The sequence below is a fragment of the Mastomys coucha genome, unplaced genomic scaffold, assembly GCF_008632895.1.
Source record: "Mastomys coucha isolate ucsf_1 unplaced genomic scaffold, UCSF_Mcou_1 pScaffold18, whole genome shotgun sequence".
Lineage (NCBI taxonomy): Eukaryota > Metazoa > Chordata > Mammalia > Rodentia > Muridae > Mastomys > Mastomys coucha.
In genome coordinates this window covers 101,478,526-101,499,424 of record NW_022196900.1, presented here as the reverse complement: position 1 = coordinate 101,499,424, position 20,899 = coordinate 101,478,526, and the positions used below count along the sequence as shown (strand labels likewise).

The 20,899-nt window shown below is 48.9% G+C and overlaps 1 protein-coding gene across 3 annotated transcripts in view; it reads right to left on the bottom strand.

Moving 5' to 3' along the window:
* The window catches only part of Dhrs3 (dehydrogenase/reductase 3), a 35,416-nt gene that overhangs the window by 10,310 nt on the left and 4,207 nt on the right, over positions 1-20,899 (bottom strand). Inside the window, exon 1 of one of the 3 annotated variants that reach the window (XM_031379402.1) lies at positions 11,716-13,544. The exons of the other annotated variants lie outside the window; for them this stretch is intronic. The gene's annotated coding sequence lies outside the window, so the exon portion shown is untranslated. Of the gene's footprint in view, positions 1-11,715; positions 13,545-20,899 lie in introns of those variants that run through there. 3 annotated transcript variants of the gene reach the window in all.

Sequence of the window (20,899 nt, the reverse complement as noted above, 5' to 3'; positions counted from 1 at the left end):
TTCCTCTGGTGATCAACAGCAATGTGGAAGTAAGCTGAATAAACCCTTTCCTCCCCAACTTGCTTCATAGTCATGACGTTTGTGCAGGAGTAGAAACCCTGACTAAGACAATGTGTATGTGTGTATACCTGATGTATGCATGTGGACTACATGCAAACCAGTGCCTGTGTAGGCCAGAAGAGCATGTGATCCTCTAGAACTGGTTCAAAGTGATTGTGAAGCACCATGTGAGTGTTAGGAACTGTGCCCAGTCCTCTGCAAGAGCAGCAAGTGCTCTTAACGGCTGAGCCATCTCTTCAGCCATCGATCTATGTTTCTTTCCTCTTTAAAAATCACCAGCAAGGGGCTAGATGTTATTATGAACTCCTGTGGTTTTCTTAGCACAAATAGATGTGCATGGGGTTCCATCAGAAGGAGCCCGGGTGCTCCATGACTCTAGAGGAACATGTTCCTCCTGGCTCGTGGTTGTCCAGAGACAGTCAGTGTCTAAAGCGTGCATAGTCTGCTCAGGCTCAGAATATTTGCAATCAGGAGACCAGCCTTGTCAATTGGGCTGGAAGATAGCCCTGAAGAAGGAGATAGTGCTGGTCAGGTATGTGGGGTGAAGTTCTGTGCACACTGTCTCCTGAAAGCAGGCAATGACCACAACCAGAACCATGGTCCTCTTGGTCACCCCTGTGTGCTGGTAGAATGGCTCTACCTCTCCCTGGTACCATAGCTAAGTGTCTTGGTGAACCTGAAGTCCCTAGGACCCAATTGTGTTCTGTTCATTTTAGTATCTCAGTGTCTACCAAGACAAATGTTGCCTGTTGGATGAAAGATAGGGCCAAAATTGGGACACTGTAGGTGGGTATTAAACTACCTCTTGAAGCTGAAAGACCCTCTATGGCTAAGCTATTTGCAGCCAGAGAACCTGGGAGTCAGTGGGGCTTGGGGTTTCCCAGAGCACCCCCAACTCAGCAAGTACAGACAAGGAGCTAGCCATGGTGCTGGGCAAAGATGCGTGCTGGGAGCAGCTTCATCTCTCAGGGCAAATCTCTGGGTATGGCGTTTGTGTGTCTGTGTCTCTGAGTGATACTACTACCTCTGAACCTGACCGAGTGTGCACCTGTGTGTCTGTAAGTCTATGTATCCCTTTGCATGTCTGTGAATATGTTTGTCTGAGTGTGTACTGTATATCTGAGAGTGTGTATCCATGGGTTCATTATCTGTGGATGTGCCTGTAAGCATGCTTTGTGTGTATGCATCTGTGAACCTGTGTCTGTGCCTGCATCTGTGCACGTGAGTAGAAGTGTGCATCTACGAAGATGAGCAATCCTATGTGCTTGTGCCCTCAGGTCCTCTGGTGGATGCACACAGGTCTTTAGATAGGACACACTATGCCCATCTGTCCTCATGAGCCAGCCTGGACCTCTGTGGTAATGGTGGCTCAAATGTGGAACTGTCTTGAAGGCCAAGATTCCCTGGCTGAAGCTGCTCTAGTGACGGGCTCCTCCTGGAGCCTCTGCTTAGCCCTCAGAGAATCTGAGTTCCTGATGGGTGCAATGCATTCAGAAAGTCTGCCCTGGTAGTTCTGCCACAGTCATCTGGATGACCACAACTGTTGACAAATCCTGTCCAGGTCCAGGTAGAGATGAGGGTGGAAGGGAGAAGTGAGGTTTGATAGGACATCAGGGAAGGGTAGCCCCAGAAACTGATCTAGCTTCCTCTCAAATTTCCTGGCTGATCAGCTGGCAAGGTCAGGTTAGACTAAGCTTATAAAGTCAGGATTGGAGACTTCACACCTCCCGTCTCCAGTGAGGTTAAACAGTAGGCTACTGTTCCCTCCCCTCTCAGGGCTGGTGAGCAGGAGGAGGAAGGAAAGGGTCTTGTCCCCTCGTGTGAACTGCTGACAGTGCCTGCCCTGGCTTGCCTTTACTGCCATCTGCCAGCCTCAGCAGCTGAAGCCCTTTGTCATCATCTCCATTAGAGACTTACATTACCTAGTTTTCATACTTGGGAATTGGGGCTCAGTTATTAATTCAGGTGTCTAAAGACACACCTGGTGTATAGTGTAGGCAGGATCTGAACCCAGAGTCTATCCTCTTCAGGTGCAGCCCTGAAGGCATGGCTAGATGAGTTAATCATGAAAGACCCAACTCCAAATGGGCAGTTTCATAACTCTAAATTTATCTATTGCTGGTGTCTGCTCCTGCCCAGAAAGCCCTCCTTGTGTCTCATCCAGCTTGTTGTCTCTACCACAATCTATCTGCCAGGGCCAGAGAACCTGACATGGTTGAGCCCAGTGCTGGGACCTAAGAGAACAAAAGAGACACAGTTCCCACCTCAGGAACCCATTCCAGTAAGGAAGGCTGAGTGATCAAGGATCAGTCACAACCTGGGGGAGGGTGGTAAGAGGGGAAAGAATAAACAAAAGGAACTATGGGGATCCAGGAGCTAGCCAAACTGACTATACATAGAGAAGGAAACTGCAGCTCAGAGATGCCTAAGCACCTTGTTCGAGGCCACACACACAGACTGACAGAGCTGGTGTTTGAACATCACTATTGTGTAGCTCCAAGCACAGGTGGTCAGTGACAACTGCTATTCACTGTCCTAAACGCAATCCCCAGTAGTACTGAAGACAAAGTAAAGCCTTGTATGTTTACTTCCAAGACCCTAAGGGGACTCATCACAGAGCTAGTGCCTGATGGGTGTCCTGCAGCCTCCTTCTGCTGGGACTGTCCTGGGGAGGAAGAACAACAGACTGCAGTATCACCCTCGACATCCTCTGTAGTCACTCAAGGGACTGTGGTCACTCCAGGGACTGTGGTCACTCCAGGGACTGTGGTCACTCCAGGGGTTGTGGTCACTCAAGGGACTGTGGTCACTCAAGTGTGTTAGGGATAGGGAAGAAGTCCAGGGATTCAGAGTGTAAAGAAAAGGGGGGCAGAAAAGGCAACCTCTGACACCTCATCAGGTCAAGGAAGCAAGCAGCCTCAGATGGACCCCAGGGGGCAAGGATCAGGCCCAGCTGCCGCTCAGTTCGTTATGTCTGTTTATAGGAAACATCTCTAACGACCGAGGTGACTTTGATCTTAAAAACCAGGGGCTGGTGAGAGGGCTCAGCAGTTAAGGTGCTCGTCACCAAGTTTGATGATCTGAGTTTGATCTCTGGGACTCGGTGGTGGAGGAGACAGCTGACTACTCTAAGTTATCCCCTGACTTCCTCACATGTGCTGTGTCACCCACCCCAAGCCTCAAAAATCACAACAGTAACAACAACAACAACCCAGAACCTAGGAGTAATAGTACACACCTATAATTGAAGTATAAGAGGGCTGAGGTGGAAAGATGGCCAGTTCAAGGCCAACCTGGGCTACACAGTAGGACCCTGTCTCAAAGCAACAGAGGTTCCAATAAGAACAGAGGCAAAGAGAGAGAGAGAGAGAGAGAGAGAGAGAGAGAGAGAGAGAGAGAGAAGGCATAATACAAAACTTCCCCATTGTAACTCAGTATCAATAACACCTGTTTAGCTTTAGTGCTCTTTAATACCTCCTTTTTAAAATAACTTATTTATTTTTTATTTTATGAACACTGGTATTATGCCTACATGTATGCCTGTGAGGGTGTCAGATTCGCTGGAACTGGAACCACAGGCAGTTGTGAGTTGCCAAGTGAGTGCTGGGAATTGAATCTAGGTCCTCTGGAAGAATAGCCAGTGCTCTTAATTGAACCACCTCTCCAGCCCCTCATCAATACCTCTTTAGGGCCTCTACCCATGATAAGGTAACTATTTGTTGTCTCACTCTCTCTCCATTATTTTTCTCTAAAATATTGTAAACTCCTATTCATCCTGCAGAGCCAAGGCTGAATGTCCCTAGTTCCAAAACCTCTCCAGCCGCTGTCCATTCCACCCTTCCTACAACACTCGGTAACAGCTAATATTAACAGAGACCTCACTGTGGGTCAGGCCCTGTGTCGAGTACACGAAATGCCCTCTTTCATCCTCCTCACACAGCGTGGGTGGGCATGTTACTCCCCACACAATAGGTCTCAGACAGATAAAGCGACTTGCCCAGGGTCACGCCTCTCCTATCTGTACAGCTGTATGACTCAGAAACTCGGCTCCTCCTTGCCTAAAACTAGCCCTTGTTTTGTGTTTCCACTGGCAGACAGATGAGCGTGTCGACTATTTGGAAGTCCTTTGCCTTGGCTCAGATACTCCAGGGACTCTTATTCATCTTGTGAATCCAGCACTGGCCAGGGTCAGCTCACCCAGTCACATGGTGCTGGCCCTTCTAGAAAGTCTTTTGATTCTAGGACACTGGTATTCCTTCCTATTCACCTTTGTGTTCCATATCCAGGGAGATACCCTAGAGATTGGCTGTGTGTGGCAAGAGTGTGGAGGGTGGGGTGGCACCAGTGACATGAACAGGTAATCTCAGGTCCAAGTCCTTGGACAGGTCAGGGAGCTCATGGTCCATGAACCCTGAGGCTTTGAGTCAGACTGATGATGTTGGCCTTGTAGACAGAAAGAAAATGCCAAGCAGAGACACCAAGCATGGTAGGCAGGCTAGCATAATGGGTTAGAAAGCTTTGAGAGGGGGGTATGGCTTCTTGCCTCTACACCTAGCCTAACAGGTAGGTGATAAGGTGAGGCTAATTAAGAACCATGCTTGTGGCTTGGTAAGAGTGATCTTGGGAATTTCAGTCTACTGTACAGTTAGAGCTAGGGTGGTCTTGAATAGAAAGGGATGGGGTAAGCTTGGAGGGACTGCCTGTGTGTCTGAGACATGAATATGGCATACATTCTCTCCCTCTCTCTCTCTCTATCTCTCTATCCATCCATCCATCCATCCATCCATCCATCCATCCATCCATCCATCCAGCTAGCTAGTTAGCTTGGTGGTAGTAGGGATTGAACTCTGGACCCAGCCTATGTTAGGTAAGTATTCCACCAGTGAGCTATAATCCTCCAACCCCTCCTCTTTTTAAAAACATTTTGAGACAAGGTTTAATGTTCACCATGCTGGCCTTGAGTTGGCTTTGTAGCCCAGGAAGGCCTTGAACAAGTGACTTCCCTACATTGGCCTCCCAAGTATCTTGCCTTACAGGCCTGTGGACAGAGCACACTTTCAAATTCAAACATGTCAGACACAGTGGCACATGTCTATAATATGAGCAATGGGAGACCAAGGCAGAAGGATCGTGAGCTTATGGGCTGTCTTTCTCAAAAATATCATTTACATTCCTATCTACTTTCTTTCTTTTTTTCTTTTTCTTTTTTTTAGATTGGGTTTCATGTAGTCACGGTTGATTTTCTTATTCTCCTGCTTCTCCCATCTTTGTGCTAGGATTACAGGCATGTTTCAGTGTTCTGGGTTTTATGCAGAGCTGGGGAATCAAACTCAGGGCTTCCTGCATGGAAGCTCAACATCTCAAGAGCTACATCTCAAGCACAAATAAATCCTAAGGTATTTCTAAAGTGAGAAACATCCTAAAGGTATTTCTCATCTCTTGAATAAAGTGGAAACTGGTTCTGTAGCCAGTCTGGCTTAAGTCCCTTTGATCTGTCATTGTGAACTTGGAGACCCTGGGTAACCTCCACGAGTTTAGAGTGCCTTCTTGGAAGGGCAGTGGGAGCATTGGAGGGGGGCACTCATTATGGACCAGTTGGGGTTATTATCAACAACATGACAGCCACAGAGCCCTCCTTTTGTAAAAGATTTGCCAGGCCCACACAACTGGAGGTGCTAAGGATGATGGTGGCCATAGCACCCTGCCTTGCTTCCCTTAGACACAGTCTTGTCTGGGTCAGAACTCCAGCACTGTAGTTGTCTTTGTCTCATCTTTCCCCTGACCTGAAAGACATCCTTCAGCCATAGCCACAGGCCAGGCAAGCAAAGACCTGTGTTCAAGTTGACCCATCTGCAAGGTCAGCTAGCAGGACCTTGACGGGAAAATTTCTCTAGGAGGCTAGGTTTTCAAGATGGACACTTGGAAGGCATGTTTTAGCACCCTCTCTTTGCTTACCCAGCTATCCAGAGTAGTGTCACTTTAATTAAGCTTCTAGAACTACTGTTTCTACAAAAACTGGTTCAAACAGTATCAGACTTGAAGCTCTAGCTCTTAACTGGCTCTAATAGAAGGCTCCTTTTCTTGTGACAAGCCCTAGGTGGTTGCCCCAGTCCTCATCCATTGCCAACATTGTCCTGTCACCCTCGGCATGGACAAGAAGCCTCCTTCATTCCAAATGTCAACCATTCAAAGTGACGATCATGTGTCTGCTGAACTGCCTCCTTCCCTGAGTCATTCCCCAAGGCTCTATGCTCACAGGAATCAGGTAGGGAGGGGTGGTCACTGCATTTAGTGCACTGTGATCAGGAGGCAAGACACAGAGCCTCTGATGGTCCTTCCAGCACCAGCATGGACAGCTCTAGTTTTACAGTGTGTGTGTGTGTGTGTGTGTGTGTGTAGGTCAGAGAGTGACAGCAGGTGTCTTACTCAGTTGCCCTCCACCCGAGACTTTCACAGAACCTGCAGCTCACTGATTCAGCAAGACTACCTGGCCAGCACACCCCAAAGATCCTCTTGTCTCTAACTCTCCAGGACTGAGATTACAGGCTTGTGATGCTGGACCCAGATTTTTACATGGATGCCAGGGATCTGAACTCAGATCTTTATGGGGAATACAGTAAGCACTTTGCTGACTAAGCCATCTCCTGAGTCATAGGTGGTAGTACCTATCATGAGAAGGAGCATCTCTTTCTGTTAATAGCAACAATATTAGTATTTATGTTATAATACTAACGGCCTCGGGTTTATTTCAGGAATCCCATGGCCAACCCCAGGTCAGAGGTGACGGTGCTCATCCACATGTCCCTGACTATAACTTGGAGCCAGGGAGCAACTTCTTCTAGGCCAGGTGCTACTCTCCTGGAGATTGGGCCCTTCAATGAGTCACCATAATGATCAAGAGCCCTGCACATGTCCCAGCATGCTCAGATAACTCTAGGAAAGAGTCCACAGACATTGTTACAGGAGGAAACTGAGGCACAGATGAAGAGAACAATTTACTCATATGCTGTCTGGTTCTCAAACCTGTGCCCTTGGCCACTGCCTGGCTGCATGAACAAAGGGATCCTGTGTGCCTGTACACTACCCAGGTGTCACTAAGCAACGTGTCCGGGTATTACAGCACCCATGTGCCTGTCTGGATAGTCTCCCAGGAAAGGAGGGGCAGCATGATCCTGTATTCGTGTGACTCCTGCTTCTGCTGGCCAGGTGGTTACTAAGTCGGCAAGACTGACAATTCCCATTGGCTGTGAGGATGCCTAGATCCTGCAGGCTAGACCATAGGGGCAGAAGTCATGCGCTCCTATTGGTAGCAGCACAGGAAAAACAGGCGGGGGAGGGGAGGCCCGGCCACCACTTCTGGGGTTCTTGCTTTGAGCATGTCCCTACCTTAGGGATCTTACATTAAATCCTTACAACAGAAAGAGAGGGAAGATATGTGACCTTGCGGGGTTATGTGCAAGTCCTGACAGTCAATGCTCAAGCCTCATTTACAGATATGACACAGTTAAGGAGAGACAACCACGCATTAGGGTCCATGCTGTAATACCCAGACATGCTTCTTAGTGATACCTGTGTAGTCCTCATTAGAGATGAAAGGGTTGAAGAGTGGAATCTATCGGGAGTGGGCCCCAGGACTCTAATAGACTAAATCTGTATTTTTTGCCTGTTTTGTTTACTTTCCCATGAGGCAAGGTCTGTAGCTCAGGCTGATCTTAAACTTGGCAATTCACCTGCCTCAGCTTGTGCCACCACATGTGGCTAAGACGTGTAGTTAGAAGTTATTTAACTTGTGGTCACTTGTAACTACCATAGGTGAGTCCTGTTATCTCTATTCAATAGATGAGCACAGAGACCCTGTGGTATTGAGGCCTTAGAACCATGGAGCCTGTAGGCTCAGTCACTAGACCACTGGGTCTCATCTTCCACATTGCCATTTGCAGGTGTCTTCTCTGTCTTCTCCAAAGATGCCTTGTGGTCCTGTATAGGTACTTTTCTCTAACTCTGCACTTAGCCCAACAGAATCTTTGTCATCCATCCTCTGAATCTAGCCACTTTAGGTCTAGTCTCCTCCCCTCTAGCAGACTGTGGCCATGGCCCCAACGGATCCTCTCCTACTATGCTGCTGCTTCAGGTAAAATGTAACACAACAGCCAGAGACCCTTCTAGAATCTAAGCTGCACATTGTTACTGGATTTCATAATTCTACTCAGGAAAATTTAGCGACAGCCATGTTTGCTACCTGCCAGCTCTCTCAGGGCATATTAGTATCCACTTGAGCCTGGTCCTCCTACCTCAATGTGGCTTTTCTCTGCCCTGTCCCTGAAGGGCATCCAACCTCCCCAACACTGCTCCAGTGTACACCCAAGAGGCCTTCAGGAAGTCAGCCCTAATGATTGACACCTGATCCAACCCCCATTCCTTGTCTTCTCTTTGATACAGATGTTCCTGTCTCTCCATAATGTCTCTCTTTTGAGATCCTAAAACTGCTACTTGCCAAGGGGCAGTATTTGGCCTTGCTCAAAAACCAAGTGAGACCTGACTAGGTTTTTCCTACTCCGACCAAGCAGCCCTGGCCTGATTCTTACACTAGCTCTGAGTCAGCCACTCTCTCTAGCTAGAAGAACAAGGGCCTTTGCTTCTTTCCACAAATATCAGTTACCACCACAGACAGCAAAGGGCAAGCCACAAGGGTGGAGACACACAGGCTACAGTTCCTGGCTGAAGCCCTGTGACCTCTGCCCCAGTTCTTCCACTTGGACACTGTGGAGCAAAAGGCCAGAGGATCTTGGGGGTAGGAGCTAACGAGAGAATGAGAGACAGTATTTGCCCACTTCTGGCATGTTACACAATGGCAATATGACCTCCAAGCCAAGTGGGATTTGAACCTAGGTACTTATAGCAAGGGATCAGTTTATCGCATTCTTTTTTTTTTTTTTTTTTTTGGTTTTTCAAGACAGGGTTTCCTCTGTGTAGCCCTGGCTGTCCTGGAACTCACTCTGTAGACCAGGCTGGCCTCAAACTCAGAAATCCACCTGCCTCTGCCTCCCAAGTGCTGGGATTAAAGGCGTGCGTCACCACTGCCTGGCAGTTTATCCCATTCTTGTGGTCAGTCTGCATATGGATGTGTGTGTGCTGGGGCGGGGGTTGGGGGGAGGTCGGGAAAAGATAAGACAAAATGCAACTGACCATATAGGCTGGTGAGATGGCTCAGTGGGTCTTAAAGTGCTTGCCCAGTAAGAATGAACACCAGATTTTGGATTCCCAGAGCCACACTGTAGCCCACCTCTAACCCTAGCAGAGGAGGCCAGGGAGACTAGCCTAGACAGCAAATTCAGGGTTCAGTGAGAGACTCCACTTCAGTACAAAACCTGAAGAGTGACTGAGGAAGACATTGATTTCAATCTAGGGCCTTCATATGCCAATAATGGTGCGCGTGCGCGCGAACACACACACACACACACACACAAACATACCAACACACATGCCTGCACATACAATCCCCTTTAAACAAAACTCCCGCTGACCATGCAAAGTAGGGATGGCTGCAAGTATCTCAAGAGGAACAAAGAGCCTCACAGGGGAACAGAGAAAGGGCAGGTGGAAGTAGTACTAAAGGGGCCAGGCTGCTGGAAAAGAGGTTAACATTTCAGCAGAAACCTGAGGGATGTGAAGGAGAAAGCCATGCAGGTGTCTTGGAGAAAGAGGCAGATAGAGCAGCCAATGCATGCACAGGTCCCCAAGCAGGAAGGAGCTCTGGGTGACGATGGTGTGGCGATAACCACCGGAAGGAGGCCAGTGTGTCATAGCCAAACAGTGGATGCCAGTCCCAGTGGGCACTGAATTCTACTTTGAGTATGATAGTGGGAGTGTTGGTGGTAGTAGTATTATGGGCAGAGACATAGCAGTCTCTGGTTTGGATGCTGGAACAAGTTTTGAGTCCTGGAAGGGAAATTTAGGATCCAAGTGGGTAGGACTAGTTAGGAGGTGTGGTATGCTCAGAGGTGTCTGGGAAGGGGTGATAGGAAAGGAGGCATCTAGGAGGCTTGCAGAGTTGGCTTGGACTGTCACAGGAGGGGCCAGGCTCACAAAGGGCCGAGAAGTTGCCAAAAAGAAAGCTGCCATCCTGAGCTCCATTTCTCCTGCACCAGGGGAAGTGGGCTTTGCTAAGTCTCAGTATCTGAGAAGAGAGAGGTTTTATAAGTCCTCAGGCCACTTCGGTTTCTGAAAGCATGCCATTGGTGAAGCAGAAAGAGGGGGAGTGCCAGGCCAGTTACCACCTAGATTGTAAACACAGTTTCCAGTGACAGAGTGGCCCCTGTCCCTGGCGCCTAACAGTTACCACACTGCTGCCTTAGGATTGTGTGCTCCATGCAGACGGAGCAAGGCTGGCCAGCAGGCTCACATGACGGAGGCAGTGGCCAGGCACAGCACTCAGGGGTCTGGTAGGAGGCTCCAGGAAGTCTTTCTGCGAGTGGAGGTGGAGGTGGGGTAGGGTAGGATAGAGAAGTGTTGGTGAAAGCAGGGCGGATGCAGGAGGGCTGGACTGCAGTGGGTAGGGACTGGTTTGTGGGGGAGGGATTAGGGTTCCTGGCTGAGAAGAGGAGAATGGATGCAGTAGGTTAGTAGAGGCCTGGGGTTGGAATCCAAAGTGCAGGCAGAGGTGAGGTGGGGGGTTCTGACTGAAGATAGGTGCAGGGGTGAGAAGTAGGAGGCTGGTGTTTGGGTCCTGAATACTATGTGTAGGGACAGAGTGAAGGTTGAATACGGGGCTGGGATATGGATCTTGGGTGCAAGTAGGGGGTGGTAGAGGAATAAGGGGGCTGGAGGTGGGGTTCTGAGAGCAGATAGAGGAGGGGTGGGGGTGAGTACTGGGTTCAGACAGCAAGGGATTGACTGAAGATAGAATCTGGCCTCTCAGACCTCAGGCTCTTCCTCCATGACCAGACTGGCAGTAAACAAATACCCTGATGTCATGGGTGCTGCCGACTGGGGGGCCAGACCCAAAGCTGCAAGTGGAGTACACAGTACCAGCAGCCCCAGACCATGTAGTCTGTTGGAGAAATGCAGGCTTGTTCCAACCATATGCTTGCTCCCTTGCTCCTCAGTGAGGGCAGTCCAGCTGCACACGCTGACAGGATACTGCAAAAGCCACCAGACATTGCAACAGGCAGCCAGTCTGCTGGCCGCTGGGTGAACTGTGTGCGCCACCCCACCACCCCCAGCCACAGGCACCCGCCCAGCTGGAGGGCTTGCCTCTTCTGGAGCATCTCTGGGACTGGCAGCTTCTACCATCTGCAGTCAGCCTCCCCTGTAGTCGGGTCTGCAGGGGATCCTGAACCTACACACGTCCCTCAAGGGACTGCCAAGCTCAGGGGCAGGCCGTAGGGTCAGCTCTGGTCTTTGTCCAGTGGGTTGGGAAGTGTCTACGGTGGCTCCCAGCGTCTGCAGTAGCTCTGGACTTTATGGAAAGTCCATGGAGAAGGGAGTCATATTCCCCAGGTATAACGATATGTCACACTGGAATGATGGCTACTGCTCCCAGCCAGACTGTTTAATCCAAAGGTCTCCCTGGCTCCAACTCCTTGGTCATGCTATCCTTTGGGTGGGAAGCGGCCTGGTCAGGGCTCTCAGGAATTTACTCAGGAGTGGACTTACTGTGTAGCTGGATGAGTCACTTGGGGTCTCTGTGCTCCATCATTCCCAGCTGGCTTCCTTGGACTGGAGGAGGTCAAAAGTGCAAGAAAATGCTTTTGGAGCAGGAAGGCTGATGAGCAGCCAGAGATGCTGGCTCTGCCTGGGGACAACCCGGAGCCACAGAAAGCCCAGGGCATTTGCTGTCCTTACAGGCCCTCAATCATTTATTTACAAGGGGAAGCTAGGGGTTCAGCTCCTTAGAGGAACCTTTAAGCTGACTTCCTTAATGGATCCTGCTTTGGCCAGAGAGGCTTGAAGTGACTCCACATCCGTGTGTGTGTGTGTGTGTGTGTGTGTGTGTGTGTGTGTGTGTGTGTGTTAGGATAGGGAGCAGGGGTTGACATTACACTGTCTTCTATGGCTCTCTACCTGATTTTCTGAGATAAAGTCTTTTCACTGAACATGGATATTACAGTTCTGACTAGGCTGCCAGGCCATCCGGATCTTGGGCCCCACTTTTCTCCACTCCCCAGTACTAAGGTTACTGGTACGTATCGATAGCTTTTATGTGGGTGTCCGAATGCAAGGTCCTCAATGCTTGCACAGCAAGCACGTCATCCACCAAGCCACCCCTCAGTCCCTCAACCCCTGATAATGATCACCCCTGAAATATGGCTTGGCACAGTCTTCTCTTTTGACTGACTTGGTCTTTACATTCCTCTCCTTACAATGTCCAACTTTACTATCTTTGTAATGCCTGGTCACTACGTAGAAGGCAATAGTTAGGATGTGTTGCTTCCTTTCCCCCCTACCCCTGCCCCTGCAAACAATTCAGGAATTCTGGGTAGCTGAGCACCTGGTGAGCATGTGAGAGATGAATGACATCATGTTGCCATTTTTGTCAGCAATGATAATGCTGCTGATTATCATTAGGACCAGCCACAGAACGACAAGGCCTCTGCTCAAGCAACCATAAAAAACGCAATCATAGAGCCCTTAAAGAGGGAAACCAAGTGGAGGACCGAGTTCAATCACCCGATTACACCAGCACTCACATTAGCAACATTCAACACTATTGTGAAGCCATGAGCCTTCTGCCTGTCCTGGGTAGCAGGAAACACAGATCTGCCATTCAAGACCTAAAATGTGCCGGGGAGACAGATGGCTCAAAGAATAAGAGCACATATACACATAAACCATTTTTAAAGATTTATTTATTTTCTTTCATGTTTGCATATAGATATGTGTGTATGGCATATATACCATGTGCATGTCTGGTGCCAGAAGAGTCTAGAAGAGGGCATCCAATCTCCTGGAACTGGTATTATAGACAATTGTGAGATATCACATGGGTGCTATGAACTGGGTCCTCTGAAAGAACAGCAAGCATTCCTAACCACTGAGATTTTTGTCTTATTCTCTCAAAGGAATCATTGTGTGTGTATATGGATGGTGTATATGTTGGCATGGATGCTGTATCTTGTGTGTGGAGGCCAGAGGACATCTTTGTAGAATTTGTTGACTCCTTCCTACTTTACATGGGCTCTGGGGATTGAACTCAGACCACCAGGGTTATGCAACAACAGTCTTTATCATTGGGTATCTTGCTGGTTCTGACCTGTTTCAGATATGGGCACTGAGGCTCTAAAAGCATAACTATCAAGAGTACAACCAGGAACTGATTGGGTAGCCCTGGCCCTGGCAGATGGCACCTCCAGAAGTGAGAATTCAGCTACAGTTCAGAAAGATGAACTTCCCCTATTCGGTTCCTCCTCCACTCCTCTGTGTGGTGTACTTCCGACGTCATACAACATGCAACATGCCCAGCAACCAGGGCATGGGGTGCTGATGGTTCCCAGGGAGACTTAGCTTGTTGGTTTTTTTTTTTTTTTTTTTTTTTTTTTTTTTTTTTTTTTTTTTGTTTTGTTTTGTTTTTCAAGACAGGGTTTCTCTGTACAGCCCTGGCTGTCCTGGAACTCACTCTGTAGACCAGTCTGGCCTCCAACTCAGAAATCCGCCTGCCTCTGCCTCCCAAGTGCTGGGATTAAAGGCATGCGCCACTTGCGCACCTCCGAAGGCAAGCCTTAGGGAACTCAGAGGGCATGTGAAGGTTGTTTGCTAGGGGCCTATTTACTTTCTGAGAGGACATAGGTCACATGCCATGGAGCTGACCTTCCAGTTGACTGCTAGTGGGTTGTCAGAATGGGGACCTAGACATGCAGGGCTGGAGAATTCAAGAGGAAGTGGAGCATCACAACAGGAAGTGGCTGGATCAGCACATCCTGCAGGGAACAGGGGCATCAGGAAGGGCAGGGCTTTTCCTGGGGACCACCAAAGGCACTCACTCCATCCCTCCACTCTCAGAGCGTGCTTATTGAAGGCAGACTCCTCTCACATCCTTTAACCTGTGGTCATGCATTTCTGTGGAAAGCCTTCTAGGGCTCCCCAGTGCTCTGACAATCAAGTCCAAATTCCATCTGTAGCCACCAGCTCAGGGGTTCAGCCCTTGCTTTTTTTCTTCACCTCTCTTGTACACTCTACTCTGGTCAGCCCATCATCTCCCATCTGTTCTTTACTAGATAGGCTTCCTTTGGCCAGTGGCTACCTCATCCTTATATCTTACTTGGGCCCTGCTCAGGACATGCTCAGGATGAGGGAAGTGTTTTCTTAATAGTGGGGTCAAAGATGGCGGCCATCTCCCTGCACTACCTGTCCATTAGAATTCCCATCCGTCTAGGCTTTTGCTCTCACACTAAGGTGCTCCATCCGTAACGGCTGCTCCAGTTCCCCTGGTAGGCAGCAGAGGCCTGGCTCTTTGCTATACACTTGGGCAATTCCCACCCCTGTGTCCTCAGAATTCCAGAATGCCCTTCCCTTCTACAGTCTACCCTTGTGGAGAATCTTCAGGGAGACCAGAATGTCCTCTCCCATGGCTCAGCAGGACAGTTAACACCCATTTGCATTTTGCTCCCTAAGGGAGAACTCTCCCCAGGGAGAACTATTCCACTGCCTGCTGGGACTGGGAGATCTTCCAGCCCCAAAGACTCTGGGTGTGGCTTCTGTAACAGGCGCTGAGAAAAGGCACCTGATAGAAAGCCTGAGTATCAGGCAGCTCTCCCAAAATCTCTGGGTGGCTGGGCTAAGGATTCCCATTTCATAGATAAGAACACCAACGCCTACACAAAGAGAGGGGGGTGACTTACAGGAAACCAGCCCCCAAGGGGTCATCTTGGATCCCCCAAACTATGTACATGCTACTTTACATGGGAAAGGGGGTGAAAGGCCCAGGGAACTGAATGGGCTGATCCCTTTGTTTTTTCAGGGGTAGCGACTTGGATTATTCAAGCTAGCGCACACAGTCACAGGGTGTCTTAAATGCAGGCAAGGAGGGCTGGAGAGACAGTATCATGGTCAAGAGTTCAAACTACCCCTGCAAAAGACCTAAGTTCAGTTTGTACCACCCACAGGGTGGCTCACAACCACCTGTAACTCCAGCTCCAGGGGATCTGATGCCCTATTTTTGCCTCCACGTGCACTGCCTTCAAATGCACACATCCCTTGCTTCAGATACACACAGTTTAAAAGAAAAATCTTAAGAAGCAGGCCAACGAAGGGCTGGGGGCTACAGAGAGGTAGCAGAGAGCCTGCTCGGCATGTATGATGTGTGGGATTCTGTGCTCTGCCTCTTGCTGAATGGATGAGGGAGTCAGAAGAGTCCGACGTGGCTCCAGGTAGGGATGGAAGACAGAGGTACATTCAAGGACTCTGGAATGGAGGAGGAGCCTGAACAAGGGTCATAACCAAGGACTGTGGTGGTGGTGGTTGGTGGGGTTGAGAGGGCCTGAGAAGGGGGGAAGGGAGCAGCTTCCAGAAGGAGCCCAGGCTCACTGACACCTTCCACTTAGTCCAGTTGAGTCCCAGGCTGGGCTTCTGACCTCCAGAATGCTTTTTGAGGCAGTGCGCACTATTCTGAAAGCCCTGAGTTTGTGAGCACCAGAAGCATGATCATAGAAACTCAAATGGAAGGCATGCTCCATGGGCACCCCCCACCAGGACCAAGAGCATAGCAACCCATGGCAACCTATCAGCATCAGTTCGAAGGGCACAAATGGTTTCTGCCTTATAGTCTATGACCTGTAACCTCACCATTGTGGTCAACACTTACTGATCACTCACTCTGTGCTCTGAACTTTACACAAATGATCTTACTTCATTCCATTTGGCAGAGAAGGAAAGTGAATGTTAGAGAGGTTTAGCAACTTGCCAGGGGCAACTCGGTGAGCAAACGGAAGAGTCAACCTGTGAACTTTGCTGTTCTTGACTCCTGAGCTCGAAATCTGAATTGCTTCATTACATTTGTTCCTTGAGAAGCACACATGCATGATGCAAGACAATAGTTGTGCCAGAGCCAAGGAGGTACAAACCCCAGGAGAGCACCCTCTCCAGCCCATGCGGAACCTGTGCCTTGCCATCCATAAGGTCCTTGCCCACTCCATTGAGTGTTCGCAGGGAAGCGGCTGGGATAGGCAGGACAGATTGCTAGGTCTTTGCTAGCTGAGGCCATGGGAGGTGGGGCCCAGGGTGCATGGGGCCCCACATGGGTGTGTCTGGCAGCACCATTTGACCATGGAAAGGTGAAGTTGCCCTCTGTGGTGATACTGGCTCTACTCACATGGTGACCTTCAGTGTGGCTGTGACAAGTGACAGGTTGTAGGTTACTGTGTGCTAGGTAGCAGGAGTATGCGGTGAGCATGCAGGGATTGGGAGGGCAGTGGTGAGGCTGGAGAGGAGCTGGCTGAGCCACCTCAGAACTGCCTAATCAAGGGCCTGAGACTACAAGAGGAAAAGCAGATCTCACACCCACCAAAATGGCCCCAGACATTGACCTAGAAAATACCTTCCTCTATTAGCCCGTCATGGTGATTTTACAAAGCCTTTGCAAAGTTGGCATAGAAGGTCCACAGACAGCCACTAGGCCACTCTGGTGGCTGTTTACTTTGTCCCTTTGAACTTCTAATTCTGAAGAATGGAGAAGTTTCCTCTCAATAGTGAGAAGTCCCCTCTACCCTTTTTGCCCATGGATGTTGGCAAATGACCTGATAACATCCGTAGATAAACCTGGTAGGGCTAGCCCAGGAGGACTGGCTGACATAGGCAGGCCTGGCTCCTCTGGCAGTTTTTACTGAGGATGACCAAGAGGGCAGTATGAGCAGCCTCATGGCAGAGAAGTCTGCCTAATATAGGTAGGGTGGTGAGTGAAGCAGCCGGATGGGCAGGCTGAGCCCAGTATCATTCTATGAGCACGGGAGCAAGATCTCAGGTACCCAATCCCAGAATCGTTACAACAGTCAGGACACCTCCAGACTCTACCAAAGGAACTGGTACTGCTGTTGTCTGACCAGAGTAGACCACCTGGCTGTCAGAGACATAGCTTCCGGGGAGGCTGTGAGCAGTCTCTTCCATGCAAAGAGAAGCAGCAGAGGTTGGGGCAGATTCTCTGGGGTCTTTTAGGAGCTATGATTTTGTGTCTATGTGTATTTCTATGTATGTGAGGTCAGAGGTTTACACTTGGCTGTCTTCTTCAGTCAATCGCCACTTTATTGTAAGCCTCAGGGTTTGCAGGTCTCTCTCTCCAGTGCCACGATTATGAGTGTGAGCTGCTGCATTTAGCTCCTTACATAAGAACTGGGGCTCTAAACTCAGGCCACATGTTTACCAGTGGAGCCATCCTGGACCATAGCTGGCTGACTTTAGGTTGTCTTTTCTTATAGTCTTAGATGTCAGAAGAGGACAATGATAGTCTCATTGGAAGGTGTGACAGTTGACAATAACTGTCAGTTTGACAGGATCTATAGTCACCCAGTAGACAAATATCTGGGTATGCTAATTGGGCTAGAAAGACCCATACTGAATGTAGGCTGGGTCCAGGACTGAATAAAAAGGAGAAATTGAGTTGAGCATCAGAATTCTCCAGATTGTGGAAATGTGATCAGCTGCTCACCCTCCCACCAGCATGCTCTCCCACCATGATGGACTGTTAACTGTTTAGCTGTGAGCCACAATAAACCCTTCCTCCACTTAGGCTGCTTTTGTCAGGTATTTTACTATAGTAGTGAGAAAAAAAAAAGTGACTAATATAGGTTGCTATCTGGAGATAGTGGCCCTGCCACGTGTGAAGTAACTAGATGAGTTCTTGGCACATAACAGGTACTCAGTAAACATAGGTTTTCAATAGCAAGGAAATGTGGGTCCTGTGTCTATTCACACAACAGTCATTCATGAAGTGCCACCAAATATCAGTCACCATGCCAGAACCAAAGGCAACTGGTCAGTAAGAAGAGCCAGAGCCTGTGCAGGCCTTTTCTTTCCTAAAGGATTTTGATGTACAGGCTTCTCAAACAGCAGCCACAGTAGAGTGAGCTGCCATGGTAACCCTTGACTCTGGGCTTACCACGATCATGAGTTCCGCATTTCACTGTCCCCAAGGATGGGCATTCATTTTTATTCATAAGGTTTCTATGAGTTTTTGCTCAAATCTTTATACCTTCAACAGTTACCTGCCCATCTTGGAATGCAAAGTACTATGGCCTAGTTGCCATGGCAACTAGAGCCCATCAGTACAGCCAGGTCTATGGTGAAAGTAATGGAGCCACTGATATTTCCTAGTGGGTAGAGTAGAGGAGAATGGGACACCTTCCTGCCCCACCCCACCTCCACCTTCAGCTAAGTAATCCTGGAAGATGCTAGTGCAGTGAAAGTGGAAGGAAAGGTAAGGAAGGGGAGAACCTATGACCTAGCTTCCATAAGGTCACCATCCAGCAAAAAGGCTTTCCTGCACCCCCCACCCCCCGGCAGTCACCTCCTTCCAGAAGTCTCCCAAAATTTCCCTCCCTGCATAGTGACCTTTCCGACCCTGCAGGTTCATAGGTCATGGATCATTTCTTAGTGTGAGGCTCTAGCTTGGTGGTCTCAGGTTTGGCAGGAGGGAGCGAGGGCTCATCTTAAGTTCTAAAGAGAGACACTTGCATTTTTCCCTTTTTGTTTTTTGTGACCAGGACTTACGTATATCCCTGGTCTTTGACTTAAGGGGTAACCCCATAACAGCACCCCAGAGATGGGCTTGCTTGTTTGCTAGTATGTCTGTTTAATTTAATTGGTGTATTGAGAAAGGGTGGACAACCCTTACTTTCTAGGGCAACCAGGACCCAGATTTGGGGCCTCAGAACCCAGTAGCAATTCTTTAACAGTGGGCCATGCATCTCTGATGTACCCCAGCTGGGATGGCTGATAGCTTCATGTAGCCAAAGATTGGCCTCAAACCTTCTCAGCGCCTGCTGTGGGGGCTGGAGAGATGACTCAGCAGTTAAGAACACTGGTTGCTCTTGCAGAGGACTGGGGTTCTGTTGCCAGCCCTCACACAGGAAAGTTCACAAACACTTGTAACTTCAGCTTCATGGGATCTGAAGTCCTCTGGTGGACTTCAAGGCCACCTGCACACAGACGGTGTCCTTAGCATACACACATGCACATAAAATAAATAAGTAAATCTTAAAACAAAACAAGGCAAAACTGCATGTAGCAGAGGCTGGCCTTGAGCTCCTGATCTGTGTGCTTCTCCTCTCAAGAGCTGGAATTATAAACCTGGGTTGCCAAGCCTGGCTTAAAATTAGTCTGACCCTTGGGCATGCATCCCACCCATTGTATTTAAATACACCTCAGCTTGGTTCTTTGAATAAGTGGGCTTATCCACATCCTGCCTGCATCCTGTTTGACTCCTGCCCTGCTTGCCAGACTCCCTCTCCAGAGCCCTCTGTATATTAGGCCCCAGGACTTAACAGCTCCTGTCTGACCTCTCTGTGACCCTGAGGGAGGCAGTTGGGTGGAGCTGAGATTATCTGGCTCAGAAAGAGAAACTAGTTGTGAAACTGGGGTTTGTGAATCAGGGGTTCAAGGATGGGATGGCTTCTAGTAAAGGGCCTTTGTCTCAACTTTATCTTCATCTTGGACACAATCTACATGTCACGCCTACCTCCAAGTCCACCCAAAACAGTGATGCAAAAAGGCATGTATGTTACCATACTACAGATGTCATCACAGTCACATGTAATTCCACTCTCTTCTATAGTGTTACAGCCTCGGGTGGGATGACTGTTGTGTACAATGACAGTCATGCTTATGACCATAATCATGGCATGTGACCTCTGTCATTCACGTCACCAGTAATACAGATAATCACAGTCAGCCTGACAGGAGCCAGGAGCCCAAGTAGATGTCAGCATGCATTTCTAGAAACCTCTAGTATATTAAGATTAAACTTGAGGGTGAAGATTGTGGGCATGAGCTTACCTAATTATACTTTCCCTACTGTACCCTGAAAAACCTATCATTCTTCACTCAGAGAGATCTGATGACTAGCAAGAAAGGCTGAGACAGTCACTGACAAGGCCCAGTTCCTTCCACTTCTCTATACATCACCTGTCACAAAGCTACTTGGTGTGTGGTTAAGTTATGACAAAGGCCACTGGAAGCTGCCACATACTAATCTTTGCCTGTGCTGTAACATCTAGGTGTGATGTTGAGTCTTTAGGGATCTTTGGTATATCTCCACCTGCCTTCTACCTCTGCTACCAGCCCAGAGCTGTGCCATCACCTGCCAGACACCATAGGCAAGCTTTGAACTGGGTCTCTAGTCACGGCAATGTTGAACATGAGCTACCTTAAGGAGTAGGAAGAAGAGCACAGAAAGGAACGGAATAAAATGAAACTTACAAATGGACCTGAAGGCCAGGCCCTGGCTAGCTGCTTCATGCTCACGTGCTCTATAAACGCAGTAATACGGAGGCAGATGCAACTCAAGCTGCTTCTTATACTATCTCTGTGAAATAGGATCTTGGGCTCTCAGTGGGGATACTCACTTGACTGGATGCTCTTACTTCTGTAAGAATTCAGTCATGGTATACATGCTTGCCTCTAGCTGGACTAAAAGGTGGGGTACCCAAGTTCTTCCAAACAATCCCCCCATAAATCTTCCTTCTGGTTCAATCAAGAGCTCTTGTTAAAACCCTGCTAAATCTACAGGTGTGAGGATGAGCCTGAGTTTTGGCTGTTTTGTAGGGAGCAATTATGGGGGGGCACCAGCAAATTGGAAAAGAGTTCGAGGCCAGCCTGGTCTACAGAGTGAGCTCTAGGACAGTCAGGGCTACAC